Source organism: Argiope bruennichi, chromosome 7 (assembly GCF_947563725.1).
Source record: "Argiope bruennichi chromosome 7, qqArgBrue1.1, whole genome shotgun sequence".
Taxonomy (NCBI): Eukaryota; Metazoa; Arthropoda; class Arachnida; order Araneae; family Araneidae; genus Argiope; species Argiope bruennichi.
This window is the reverse complement of record NC_079157.1, coordinates 98,153,643-98,168,719: the sequence shown is the minus strand read 5'-3', so window position 1 is coordinate 98,168,719 and position 15,077 is coordinate 98,153,643. Positions and strand designations below refer to the sequence as shown.

Genomic DNA, 15,077 nt, shown 5'->3' with positions numbered 1-15,077 from the left:
AATTTTTTCCTCACTAATCACTAAAAATTCATAAAAATATTAAATTTGTATAATTCATGCATTTTCTGCACATTTTAATAAAAAAAATTAGTAAGAAATTGTTTAAAAAAATATATAAAAATCTGATATTTGCGCGAGTTTATAACTCATTCAACATTGAAAGGCCCCCATTTTTCGAAGCACTGTAACTCTTGAAATTACATTTGCAATTCATAAAACTTCTATCAAGATGTTAATGTCATCACAATAAATCTATTCAGAAAAAAATAGCCACAATGGAAAAAATTCGAAATTGTTAATTCTGTTAATTAACTCCGAAATCGGTGTGTTGATTATAACAAACGAGACTGTTTTAGTCAATTCCATTGACACCAGTTTTATGAAGATGAAATAATAAATAACAAGTTACGGAGGGGAACCATATTTTTGTTCACTGCTGCACATTTCGGACTCTCTGATGTATATCAATGCTTAAGGAGTTAACTTTTGATTTTTTTTTAATTTCAAATTTTTTTAAGTTAATATAACCTTTCTTAAATTTTCTCCGCATAATTTTTTCCTCAGGTAACGCGAAACTTATAGTAAAATTTGAAGTAACTTCTCTACTATAACAAATACAATGATTGCATGGTTCCTAATTAAAAAAAAAAAAAAAAAAAAAAAAAAATCTGCTACATACAATCTGTGGAAGCTAACAGCATTTTTTAAATTTTGAATCAGGTTTTTGGCAAGTTTCGAGATTCAGATACTTTTTCTATTTTGATTTTAGATTACCCAAACGCATTTGCTTGGGACTCTACCACTTGACTTCTTTCTCTGAATGATCCTTCTTATTGTTGAAACTTAGATTAAAAATTCAATTGAAGGTATTTTATTATATAATTGTATCAGTTGCATAAAATTATAGAGCTTCAAATACTTGTAGAAAAAGCAAAAATAAATTTTGGCTAGATTAGCAATATAGAAATGTATATTGATTGCAGAAAACTAACTTTTATATTTGTCTATAAATCTTTCTCTTAAATTCTCTAAAAAGCTATTATCAGTAGTGTGATATCATAGATTAAATTGAGAGGTACAGTCCGTCTAAAAAGTGTCCTTACACAACTAATTACTAAAAAACTTATTATCATCCAGTAAACTTAAAATTATTCTCTTAAAAAAAGAAATCTGAAATAGTCCTCTCAAAACTTCCTCGCAACCTTTCTAATAAAGATATTATCCCCCCCCCCTTCCATAAACACAGAACATCTTGGGCAAAACTCAGATTTTTATTTTAGGAATTCCATGCATGTAAGTTTTGTACTTTTTAGTATAGTGATATAAATGTATGTATTTTCTACGCTTACGCTTTATACTTTCCCGACTGAAATCAAAACTTGCCAATTCTATTTACAATACTGCATACCAAATATCCTTTACATAAGTCTTTGAAGTTTTGTTATTGCATTTACATGCATGAGAATACACAGATCAATAAATGGTCTACTCCTTTACAAATTGTATTTAAATTTTGATGCATTTCTGCATTTTAAATGATAAAACCGCATACTAAATTTCTTTGCCTAAATTACGTTTTAGAGTTATCGTTCATATACATGCGAAAATACAGAAACGGAGACGGGTAGTACAGGGTGGTTATAATTAAAGTTACCCTGTTTAGACCTACGTAGTGTCCGCTCTAGTGGAAGGATATCGAAGAAACTTGATAGTTAGGTTGTATGGATCAAGGGGAACAGAAATCTGCAATAAAAAAAAAACTTCCAATTTCAACCGCCAGGTGAGAAGGCAGCGCATGAAAAACTAAAAAACACAATTTCGAAGTTAAAAACTTTATTTAATTACAATGTACGCTCAATGTGCATTCCATTTACGTCAAGCCCTTATTCAAAGCATATTATGGCGTTTTCAACAGTGGCACGAAGGGTTTCTCGACCAATTGCAGCAACATGACGTGTTAAACGTGCGTTCAATTCATGCAGAGTCCGTATGCTTCCTCCATAGACACGAACTTTCAGGAATCCCCACAACCAGAAATCACAGGGATTCAAGTCCGGGAAACGCGGAGGTCAGGCAGTTGTAAAACTTCTTGAAATTACCCGTTGAACTTCAAAATAGGCACGAAGCAATGCCGTCACTGGTCGAGCAATGTGAAGTGGTGCACCATTTTGCATGAAGACAGTAGTCCCTAAACATTCTTGTTCTTGTAACGCAAGAATGACTTACTCCTGAAGAAGGTCGAGGTAACGGGCACCCGTAACAGAACACCTTTGAGGGCCACGAAGCATGTTCTCCTGAAAAAAAAAAAAAAAAAAAAGAACCAAGAATAAAATCAGCAGTAAAACTCCACCATACAGTAATGTAATCAGGATGTAAAGACTGTTCATGCACATCATTATTACTTGCAGTACCCCATATGCTACAGTCCTGAGTATTAACTGCTCCGCCTAGGGTAAAATGAGCCTCGTCCGGCCACAAAATGTTCCAAGGCAATGAATGGTCAACGACTATTCTGGCTAAAAAATTCTAGCAAATTGATTTCGTTTCTCCGGGTCTACAGGATTCAGCGCTTGCACATGATGGATGTGTATGGATACCACTTTACAATGGGTCGAAGAACTTTTCGTACTTTGGACCAAGAGAGGGACAAATCACGTGTCACCGCTTGAGCACTTGATGAAGAATATTACGAATCAGACGCTTTTTCGACGCGGCTAGAACGATATCTTCCGCACTTTCATTTGAAATCCGTTTCCGTTCTCTTCCTTGTACCACACCCAACTCTCCAGTCGCTTCAAATTTAATAATCATCTTTTTCAAAGCCTGCCCGGACATAGGCCCTTTTCGTAAGTCTTTCAAGCGCCGATATTCTCGCAGTGCAGCTGACAAATTATGCTGTTCTGGAAAAACAACTTTATCAGTAAAGCTCTTCCTTTCTTCTCTAACGACCTGACGAAGATAAAGCTCTTCCTTTCTTCTCTAACGACCTGACGAAGAATGATTTTGCGCTCCAAATTTGCATAACGGCCTTTATCGTACATGAAAACCGCCATCTATCGGCCGAAATTTGAACTTTTTTATTGCAGATTTCTTTTTTATACAACCTAAATATCAAGTTTCTTCGACATCCTTCCACTAGAGCGGACACTACGTAGGTCTAAACTGGGTAACTTTAATTATAACTACCCTGTATATCAAGAAATGTTGTTCCAAAAGAGCCATGAAATCACGCTTTAGATGTTAGAACTAAATTTTATTCATCCAACTCTTTACATTGTGTAGTTATCGAATGCATTTGTTTTCAAACACAGGGAACTTCGTGGAAATGGCTTTTGCTAAAAATTATATAGAAATCGAAAATTTGGTTTAAGGATCACACAAAAGTTTGATCCGTCTGAATCTATTTTCAGGAATGGCAGTAAAAGTAAACAAACAAAAACGAAAAAATTGGATTTGAAATGTAGTAATCTCTAGTTAGAATTTCTTAATGATTATAATACTTGCTTTTTGTACAATTCACATTCGAGAATGCAATAAATATCTATTTTTATGGATAAAATAATCAACTTCGTGTTGAAGTTCACGCAAAGTCATTTTTTAAAAACTCAACAACTCCTTAAAAACATTGATTTTTAAGATTAAATTAGTTTAAATTCTTATTATTTTTCTCAAAACCATGTGATGAATCATCAGCTGTTGCAATAGGAGAATAATCCTATAGAATGTCTCTGTTTAGATATATATCGAAAAACAAAATCTATTTCAATAATTTTTGCTTTAAAATGAATAATTACATAACACAAACCAAAACTGTGAATTTTTGAAATTCAAAGTAATATTAAATTGTTGATAGTATCTTTTTTTTCTTTTCATTTTTATAATTTAGAATATTTTTCTTTAATCATAAGTAATTTTTATTTAATTTCAGTTAAATTGTTTAGACATAATGTAGATGCTTCCATCAAATTTAAGACATTAAAAGCCACTTTATTTTAATTGTGTTGTAAAAAATTGTATTCATTGTGTACATGAATCTTTTTAACGCATCAGTCACATGACGCACAACGCTATTAAAAACAACGTCCAATTCATGTAAGAAATCTGTCTTTTAAATTCAATCCGTCATTCGTTTCGTAAATTAAGCAGATAATATATAAAATCCCCCTTCTTTACCTCTCAAGAATGGTAGAAATCCATGAGATTAAATATATGATGAAGTAATGAAAACACTTTAAATTTCAAAGCAAAAATATAGTCTGTTGTTGGAAATTGAAAAAAAGAGACATATACAAAATTACGGACATTCAAAAGAATTTATCCAGTTATTAAATCGGTACCCTGAAATTTTTTTTTTTTAAATTTTTTAAACAGTGTAAACTTTATTTCCGTGCAATACGATTTCAAAAGTTATCGCTGGAAACGCTTCAGTTAAATTCAGTTAAATTTTTAGTTAACTAGAATTTTGATTAAAATATCAAAAAATCATTCTGAAGTGCACCTTTTTTTTTATCCAAAGAGCTGCATGCCATATTTAGTAATTGTGGGTCAAATGGGCTGACCTGTAGACTGCCAACTCAATCGCACTAAGGTGCAATCTCTTTTATTAATAACTGAGACGACAGGGTTTTTTTTTGGATCAATTAGTAAGGGAAAAAAAAACGTTAAAGCATTTATCGCACATTAGGTATGATAGTTTTCAAGTCCTATATTTCTTATAGAAGAAAAACGGGAAAGAATGAAAATTCACTAGGATTACAAAATAATTGGTTTATCACTAGAACGTTCGAGATTTCGATTACCCTTAAACGTAAATAGGTGTCATTTCGACACCGCGATATAAAATAATTGTAATAACTCATTGCAGGACCACTGTTCAGTAGGGTGTAGTTTTAAGACTTTTTAATATTATTTCATGTATTTCGTATATTTATTCATATGACCCTTTATATCATAAAAGAAACTGTAACAAAACAAAGTATTTCTTCAGATTCTTCGCATTCTTCAGTTCATTTTCAAGCCATATTGTGTCTTTATTGGAATCTAAATTAGAACAAGACAGCTTATCACCATCTGAATCTTTCTCAGAGAGCTCTCTCAACAAATTAGCAATTTCATGACGGCTTAGACTTTTCTAAGAATCATCGTTTCAGAGTATCTGCTCTGCAGAAAGTTCGAAAATAAAATGGGTTTTTTTATGAGCAGATAAGCAAATGTTGTGTAACTAAACACTTAGAAACAACAATTTTAGAATAATTGATTCAATTCCGTTGGGAACCTAATAACACTGTATTGAAGGTAAACAAATTTGCGATAGTGCTTTGGGAATATTGTTTTACTAATGGTATCTACTTACGACAGCTATTTATAATGATAAATTGCCGTGATGTCGAAACAATACCCAGCGGACGTTCTAGGTATATTTAGTTGTAAAATCTCTCCTAATTAATCTAGAACCACAAATTTTTTTCTATGTAATCATGAAATGAAAATAATTAAATCATGAAAAATAATTAAAAACCACAAAAAATTTCCAAATTTCCAGCTAAAAGAAAAGAGGACCAACTATCTGCTGCTAAACAGTCCAATCGACACCGACTGGCGTTCTAGTGTTATAAAATAATTTTTTTTTGAATGCTCATTCAACAAAGTTTGAGACATTGAAATTGTCAAATCATCAGTAATTAAATAGTATTTTGCCGCTAACAATCTGAGTGAGAGAGAGAAACTCTTGCTAATCAAAAACTAGTAAATTAATCTTTAAAATGGAACACAAATTATTTTTATGGATACCTGAAAATGGTGGAAACACAAATTATTAGCTATGTAAAATATATGTAATTTTGATTTTAAATGTAATGCAATACCGACTTCCAGAAGAAAATGGGAACGTCAAAATTATTCATCCTCCCGCCCCTTAATCTATCAAGTTAAAAAAAAAAACTATTGACAATAAACGTAAAACTATAAATTTTGGAAATTATCAATTTCGAGGCTTTATGTTGTAGTAAAAACTTTTTCAGATGATTATTTTATTAAATAATAAACAGAAATATTTTTATTTCTGTATAAATAACACTCAGTCATATTGAAATGATTTATTTCCAGACTTTCTAAATCCGGTTTTAAATATTGACTATTAGATAGTGTAGTACATATTAGTGTATTGATGAGATGACATTTGGATTCTTTAATTTTATACTTTTTTTTAACTATATAAAGTGCAATTTTGGATTCGTATAAGATGAAGTTAGGATTCCATTCCATGTTCCGATCAACATAAAAGATCCAATTTTAACACTGAAAGGAATGAAATGTCAAAAGATGTATTTATGTGTCTAAGAATAGAGATTATTCTGCAAACAGACAATTCATAAGATCATTCTTCTTGCATGGATTACATATAAATTGTTTTGAATTCAAAATCGCTTAAAATGATATTTTTTAGTGAAATATTTGTAATTGCTTCTTTAAGAAAATTCGATTTATGTGCGGGTATTTTTTTTTGGCACATTATAAATTAAATAACGTATTTCGCTTTAATTTAATGATTATAGTTTGTAGGCTTTAAGAAGTGTTAAGATAATTTTTTGACAGAACTGTATTTGTTATCGTAAGGTATTAATTTGTTTAAACCTCTTTTATTTCAAGGATTACACATCCAGTGAACTGCTTTCTTATTGTTTTAAATTTGTCTTACTTGTTATTTAAAAAATATTAATAGTGTAGTTTTTAGGCATGAAGCATAGAAAACTTGTTTTGTAAATATTTAAAGTAAACCCGAAAACCTTTCACCAGCGTATAGCATTATGTGTTAAATCCTCATTAATTAAAATTAATACGTTTGCTGCCGTGATTCACGCCATATTTAATACTAGGCGCCTTTGGCGACCAGCCGGTTCACCAGTATTACCTCTCTCTACAATTTTCAATTAAATATTTTAAGTAACTGGTCTCTTAATAGATTCTCAAACAAAACATTTTTAATCTTCAAATTTTAATAGTCATACCAAACTTATACTGTTGTTTAGATCGTTTCGTTCAATTTACTATATATATTTTTCTAATGTGTTGTCATTTCCGGTAAAACTTCAACTTTAATTTAAAGTGGAATTGATGAAATTGCAATTAATATAAAGATATTTTTAAATAAAACCAAGCGTTTTATTTTATTTATCATCTTTATTGTTATTTATTAATTATTATTATCGAATATGAGTATTGCAAAGAGAATCGCTCGGTATTTAAGTCTTATGTGAACTACAAAATATGTTTCATAATTTATGTAATATCTCAAACAATAATTCAACAAAAATTTCTCAGATTCAGCATAAAATTCAGTTTTTAGTTTTGCTTTCAAAAGGATTGAAATAAAATCAATAATAATATTTTGTTCCGGCCTATTAATATATTTCAAAAATTATGAAGTCTAAATTTAATGCAGTAATGTATCATATTCTGGACACACCAAATTTTAAATAAATGAATGAATGTTTCTATTTTCCACGATCAACTAAGACTTATTTATGAAGTTTTGAATGTTAAAAATTTAGAAAAACTCTACATTTTCATAATGTTAGGCCAATTAATCTTGAGAAATCTGCGCGCTGATTGGCGCATTTTCTTTGAGACGATCGATGAAAAATCTAAAATTATCCTTTTTTTATTGAATAGTGATATATAAATTTTCATAAATCAGTCAGTTTAAGTGATTGATTCAGTTGATTGGAAATTAACTCTTTTTATTTAAAATACTAGTGTTTCAAGAACATTTTGTTGTTCGTGGTTTCCACAGCAGAAGCTTTATGTAAAATCAAAAATTCGTTATTTATTAGAGCATTTATTGACATAAAATATAATCATTTTCCATTTATACCATTTTAGCTGATCTGTGTCTTACTAAAGGTTTACAAATTAGCTGTGTGGCCCTGATTTGAATGGATATCCTGTTCATATTAAATAAAACTTGCCTTAAAATAAAACTGATTTATTGGATTGTAAAAGATCATAAAATAATTTTTCTTGAATTTTTTTTTAAATAATATTTCATATTTGTTTTATTTCCTACAGACACATGCCGAAAATTATATTTTTGCAGATTTTATTTCCAAAAAGATTTAATTTATTTTTAATTGGAGCTTTAATTAATATGATGGCAACACTTTGAAAAAAGCTAATTTTTTTAGTATGAATGCAAAACGTGCTCGTGCAGCTTAAATTTTATTTTTATTTTGTACGAACAAAATTGTTGAAAAATATAGTTAAAATATTTATTTAAAAATTCATTAAAATTAGAAATTTAATTTTAAGGGAAAAACATTGGTATCATTTAAAAGATAAATTTTTGATCTTTAATTTCATGAAAAATCTTTTTTGTGCGGTTATATTTTCGGAAGTTATAGCAGAGACATGCCAAAATTTCGCTTAATTTTTAAATAAATAAAATTCTAATTAAAAATTCGAAAAAAAACCCAGGTGAACACTCTTGGTCTGCAAGGTATACACGTGCCAAATTTGGTAGCTGTAAGTTGAATGGTCTGGCCTGTAGAGCGCCAACACACACACCGAGCTTTATTATAAGCATAGAAGAAGCATACTTCTTTGTCGTGTCCTATTAACGGCAGCGAATATCCAATTAGATAATAAGTATGAAAAAGGCGATTCACTTGAACAACATATTAAACCAAGGATATATAAAATAAATACCGAAATTATCTAATCGCATCAAAATTTTCACTGAAGGAGAAATTTTGTTGTCAGCGTGTTAAAAGTAGTTATCAAAATTTCTTACTCATCTGAGGTATTAAATTTTGAATTCAAGTTTTTCTGCTGTGCTGTTGTTTGAGCCCAAGATGTCCCTTGTATGCTGTTTTAAATTTGCTTTAAAAGTTTTATCTTTGCATTGCATTGCATGCTTAATACATTTCTTTGATAGAGATTTTTATTTGTTTCCTCCTTTAGAAATCTTTTTGCATCCTATTGATGGTCGAATGGAGAGTAATATCTGCTTTTTAGCTAGAAATCAAGCCTTCAGAAAGAAAAAAAGATTCATTTTGAGAAAGTTATCCATCTTTTACTACCAAATCGTTCCAATCCCTCATCCTGGAGAGGGGCATGTGGTGGTTGTCATTTGATGATTCTCTAGAAAAACTGAATGCCAGAGTTTTTGCTTTTACAAGAAATATATTATTCTATCATTCGTAAAAAACTATCGACAAACTCCACCCTTATTAAATTCTTACTGCAGCTTCAAAGAGTGGTGGACCGATACCGTGGATATAATATGTAATGAGAAGAGAGAAAAAAACATCTTAATCTCGAAGAAATATATTATCAATTCGACAGGGAAATTTTGTTACGATAACAATTCTGATATACGATAACAATTCAACATACAAAGACATCCTCTAACATCAATAAAAGCTCATTTTAATTTGCACCCTAAAAATTAGTTTTTTATCCTTGCAAACAAATTTTGGATAAAGAAGTTGTCGAAACAAATAACACTGTAAAGAAAAAAAAATGAAAATTGAAAAGAAAAATGATGTCATCCGATAAAGGTTGAAAATTACATCTCTAATAACTGGGTATTTCCTGTCTTCAACTGTTTGTGCAACTATTTCAAAGATGCGTATAATATACTTTAAATTCACATGTTTTTTATTCTTGTGAGCAAATTAACTGATGCTTTGAAAAGCATTTATTAATACTTTCATTATTGCATCATCAAATCGACGATCATCTTCCAGTTCCGGAATGTGAGAGCAAAACAACCAATTCTCAGGAAGCATTTATGTTTCCTGCTAAATCGCAACTTTTTCTGCTATGGCGATTGACTTTACTTTCTTTCCACTGCTTTATGAACATTATGAGTGATTCTAAATTCGATTTATGACTAAAAAGACAATTATTACAAAGTGCAAAATAGTAGTAGAACATTGTAACTTTCAACTCTTGCGTCTTTATATTTTAGTTATGCAACTTGTGACATTTTTTTCTCTTCGACTAAAAATATCGTATTCTGTGCTTTTTTGAATAATAATACTTCTCTCCCACAAAAGAAAAGGGAGGACCCCTCATCACATGCATCCAGACGCTTGCCTATTTTATGAGCTGGTATGCTAGTGCTTTGTGGTCAAGCAGCAAAAGTGTGTCAGTTTTTTTCCCCCTCTTTAAGTCGCACCGATTAATTATTTTCGAATACTCTAAATGTAAGATAAATTGATATTTAAAACTATTAATCATGTTTCATAATATATGACTTAAATATTTGGGTAATTTATGCCAATAAATAGCGATTTTAAATGTTTAGGAATTATTTAGTTTCAAATCAAATGTTACTTCTTTGTCGACTTTGGATGTATTTTATGCATAATATTTTTGTAGTCCAGAACCTAAAACGGCAATGAAAAATAAATAGTGGAGGCTTGAGAAGGAAGGTAAATCTTCCTGCCTTCGGCTGAAATATTTAAGAAGTTAGCTAATTAAATTAATTTTCATAAAAATTTGCAAAAACATTTTTTTTAAAATTTAATTCACTGCTAGTTAATAAAATTGAATTCCTAATAAATTAGTTAATGTTAGTAACGAAATAATCGTAATTTCTTATTTCGTTAGGTTAAAATAAAGACTAAAGAAAAAATTTTGCTGTGAAAAGCTGGGCTTCTTTAATTCTCTTTATGGAGAACGAGAGGTCCCATGACATGAAGAAGATTTGTCAGAAATTTAATTTTAGAAAGTTAATGTCTTTTATGATTAGAATGAACGCATGTACTTGAAAATATCTATTTTGTAAATATGGGCATTGAATGCGGGTTGCAAAATGTTGCTATAGGCAGGCCCGTTAATTAAAAGTCATAGATTAAATAACAGAATACGTATGCAATGTTGTGATAAGTTTTGAATAAGGTATTTCGTATTTTATGGTAGTTTGTGTATGAAATATAGATGAGAGTAAATTGTTAAGTATTACGATTGATAAATTTAAATGCACTAAATAATAGCATAAAAGTAATAGTAAATGTACTTAATATATTATAAACGTAAGTTTTTAAAATGGCATGAGTTGAAAACATTTTAAAGTCTGTTATTAAATGAGGTCTAAAATTAATGATGATTGGTGAGAAAACATTCTTTTATGAGAATAAATATTTAATTTAATCACCATAAATTTCGGTATAATGGAAGAATTTATTGATTTGGTTAAATAAGAATGTCCTGAATGTTTGATATGTATAGCCGAAATTGAAAGGCGTATGGGGGTTTCTGGTTCTCCCTTGTAATTCTGCGTTTGGTGTTCGCTGAATTTTATACCAAAAAATAAATGTAATTAAAAGTTACAGGATAAAATTTTGTAAAAATTGAATTGTTGAAACGCTAGAATCAATTCTTATTTTAGTTGTAAAATAATTTGGTTTAGAGTAGGGTTGCAATGGTATTTTGTGGGCCATTAAAATTTCCATAAAGAATTATTGTGGAAGTTTTGACAGTTTGAATTGGCGATTGCATTAACTAATTATGAAGAGATAAGGTATTCATGAGATAAAAGTTGGAAAATTTTACTTGGAATAATAATATGTTATTGTGTTTGGACATCTTAAGTACTTTTGCTTAATCAATGGTTTAAATTGAATCGTAGCAAGTCCAGTGTCGTTGTGAAGCATCTAAATTGAATTTGGCAATAAATATGCATTCTGAACTTCAGCATGTAGATGCTAAAGCAATAAACAGCTTTTTATTACGTTTGAGAGGAGCTATACTAGGGTGAAAAATAAATCATTACTTTGCTTCATCACTGGAGCGTTGTTTTTATATAATCGGCGATGTTGAAATCGTCGCTAAGGATAGTGTAATAATAAAATGATAGGGTGTAATAATTTCAAATCTCCCATATGCGTTTGGTGAGAGAAATTCATAAATTGGGCGGATTTTAGCATAAAACGTAAAAGCACACGTATTTTTAAAAAATTGATCATATTTGACAGTTTTTGAAGAAGCAATATTCCCAATGCTATTTTATTTTCTTGATTACAAAGAGACAGTATCCATCTTTGACATTCTGTCCGTTCTTAAACACGAAAGCAGACATACTTTGAGTTCTCTAAAATTCGATGTATGAATTCCAAAGCAGATTTGTAGATTCCCATCAAATCCTTGAATGGAAAATTTCAAGAAGCAGTGTATTTGTTCTGGTACAAATAAAATAACTAGATAAAGATATTAGTTGCTTAGGTTTAGCATCTACCGGCTACTGTTATGAATACTTTTTTGACCATCTGTCATTTCGTAATTTCCTATGTATGTTTCCTTAATAATTCAAAAATTCGATATATCAAGTAAATAGAAATGGATAGGTCATTCTTTGATTACAATTATTGTTCCATGTCCAATTTTGGCTTTAATCAAATCGGAAAAGCACGTAAAATATATACTTCATGTTTGAGTACTTTCTTCCTACCCAATGCTAGTTATTAACAGTAGTAGATTAATCAGACAATTTTACTGAATATATCGCGTAAAGTCTTGCCAAAACTCGACAGTTTTATATGGAGTGAGAAAACCTGTATGCGAGTAAATTTGGTGAAATTACTTTTAGAGGACGACATTTCAGAAGCATACAACACAGTTTTATTTCAATACAAAGACGTATATTTTAATTGTGTGAAAAGCGGGCCAGCATATTTGGTATTTATCATGCAATTGTTGGATAACGAGACTGGACTGGATTTTTTGTTGTTGTTGTTGAAATTATGTATGTAGACATCTAAATTCTTATTTCAATTGGAAATGAACGAAAGTGCTTTTTATTAAATCAATCATATGCAAGTGCAGACATTATATTAGTGATAAAGCTCTTAATCTAAATCCGTATGAATTGAGCTTAGAAATATTGTTGGATTGTGAGTGAAATCAATTCAATAGTGAGTTGGGTGGAGAATACGCGCATGTTGATTACGTGCATAAATATTTAAAGTTGCTGTTAATAACGCTCTGCTTGAAACAGAATGGCTCCGAGTTTCATCAAGCATTGAATATGTTTAGTTTTAATATTTGATCCTGCCTTTAATGCCATAACTAAACAAAGTTTCTTCCATCTATGTGAAATATTAGTTTCCATTTGCATGCAATGATTTACTTTCGCGTGCAAGTGAATCGTTCCCGAAACTACAGTTCTGCTTTTAAGGCAGAAAGTTAAACTTTCGTTGCCTGACTTCCAGCAATTTTTGGAATTATTCTGCTTCTTTCCTTAAAAATGGACAAGTAGTCGATCATTAAATCAAATACAAAATTATAGATTAATAATTTCAAAAATCATTTAACCAATAATTCCAAATTTCATCCATCTTGCTCGCTGCTTTTTTTAAGTTATTGAGTAACATAGGCTAATGGATGCTGGAATAAAAATGTTATTTTTGGGTTGTTGAAATCTCGAATATAAAGATTTATTTGAAATTGGTTTAAAGGTGGTAATTTGTATACAAAATAATTAACTTTATCTTAAGCTTGTTTCTGCCCGAGTGAAGAAATGGATTGGAAACCGTTTCTGTAGTTTTAATTTTCGAAGATTGAGTATTGTAATCAGTCCAAATACATGGTCATTAGATTCAAGCTCTGAAAAAAAATTAGATGAAAGCTGTGCATTGTAAAGAAATTAAGCATTATAAAGCAAATAAGTGAATTGATAATGAAGCTCATCCACTTGGCTGGCTGAAGTCAAATTTTTGAAGTGCTACAAATTTTTTTCGTCTGCATACTACTGACGCATCATAGCCGTGTTTGGCTTTTGTCCCATATAAATTCAACTCAAACCATAGCTTGCGTACTATTGCTTTCACCTACTTTTAAATTAGTTTTAGTACTTTAATGATGCTGTAAAGTTAGATTGCTAAATTACTTCCAACAAACTTCTAATTATTTTGGTGTTCGGAAGATTCTTGCATACGAATGGATAGCCAATCATTAACACATTTTTTTCGAAATTTTATAACATTTTTTGTAAGTATTTCCATTTTAATTCCTCGTGCTCACTGCATATATTGTTATCGTATGGCATACTCTGGATCCTATAATTAGTTTAAAATTCCATTTTTAGGATAGCTAAGAGTATGGAAGATAAGTGGAAATTGAATTTCTATGCGAAAAATAAATTATATTTAGTTTTTGCACTCGTGAGTAGCAATGAATTGGAAATAATGTCCAGTTTAAATTGTTTGATATGTTGTATCGTATTTCTTTTCAAAAATATATTTTGACGTGTCTTAGAAAATTAGAAACAAAAATTATATATTGTAGATAAATGAGCTATTATAAATCAAGAGAGTTGAGACCACTGTTCCTCAACTGGCTCAACTTGAATTCATGAAATACACTATGAGTTTGAATTATTAAGGGAAAAAAATGTGAAAACTTAATCGCATTTCGATGCTTAACACTAAGTATTAGGATCAGAGATTTAGTAATTTATTATTCAGATCATTTATTATTCAGCGAGATCTTTATAAGATTTATAATCGAAAATTAGTTCGAAATTTCTTTGGCGTTTTAATTTCTTTGATGAGGGAATAGTTCGTGAAATTAATATCAAAAATGCGCTGAAAAATCGTAATATTTTATAAGTTTTTGTTCTTTTATAAATATGTGTAAAATTGCCCAATAATTTGCTATGCATCAAATCAAAAATATTGATTTTGATTTTTCCCTGCTAATTAATGAAATTACATTTATTAATTAAAAGATTAATGAATTGATTAATTGAAAAGATTAATGAATCTTCCAAGTATTCCAATTTGTATCAAAACTGATATGTGAAATGAGAGAGATTAAATTTAATCTCTCTCATTTCACATATCAGTTTGATATAATTTTTGTTATTGAAAGCAAATGGTTGTGCGAAGATTCAGGAGAAATCACGGTACTAAATATGTGATGTATTTAATTGATGTTAGCTTACAGTGATTAATATACAGCACGTCTTGAAAGTGTGAGATGTGACGAAAAGTTCTTTGATGGTGGAGGGCGAATGTTTTCTAGTTGCGTTGGTTATTTTTCGATTTGCATTGTAGAATATAACAGAATCCGCT

At 30.0% G+C, this 15,077-nt stretch overlaps 1 long non-coding RNA gene across 1 annotated transcript in view; it reads left to right on the top strand.

The window, feature by feature from the left end:
• LOC129976239 (uncharacterized) overlaps positions 1-10,416 on the top strand; it is a 61,846-nt gene extending 51,430 nt beyond the window's left edge. Inside the window, exon 5 of the long non-coding RNA XR_008785105.1 lies at positions 8,959-10,416. This is a non-coding gene — a long non-coding RNA (uncharacterized LOC129976239). The remainder of the gene's footprint in view (positions 1-8,958) is intronic.
• The last annotated feature ends 4,661 nt before the right edge of the window (positions 10,417-15,077 follow it).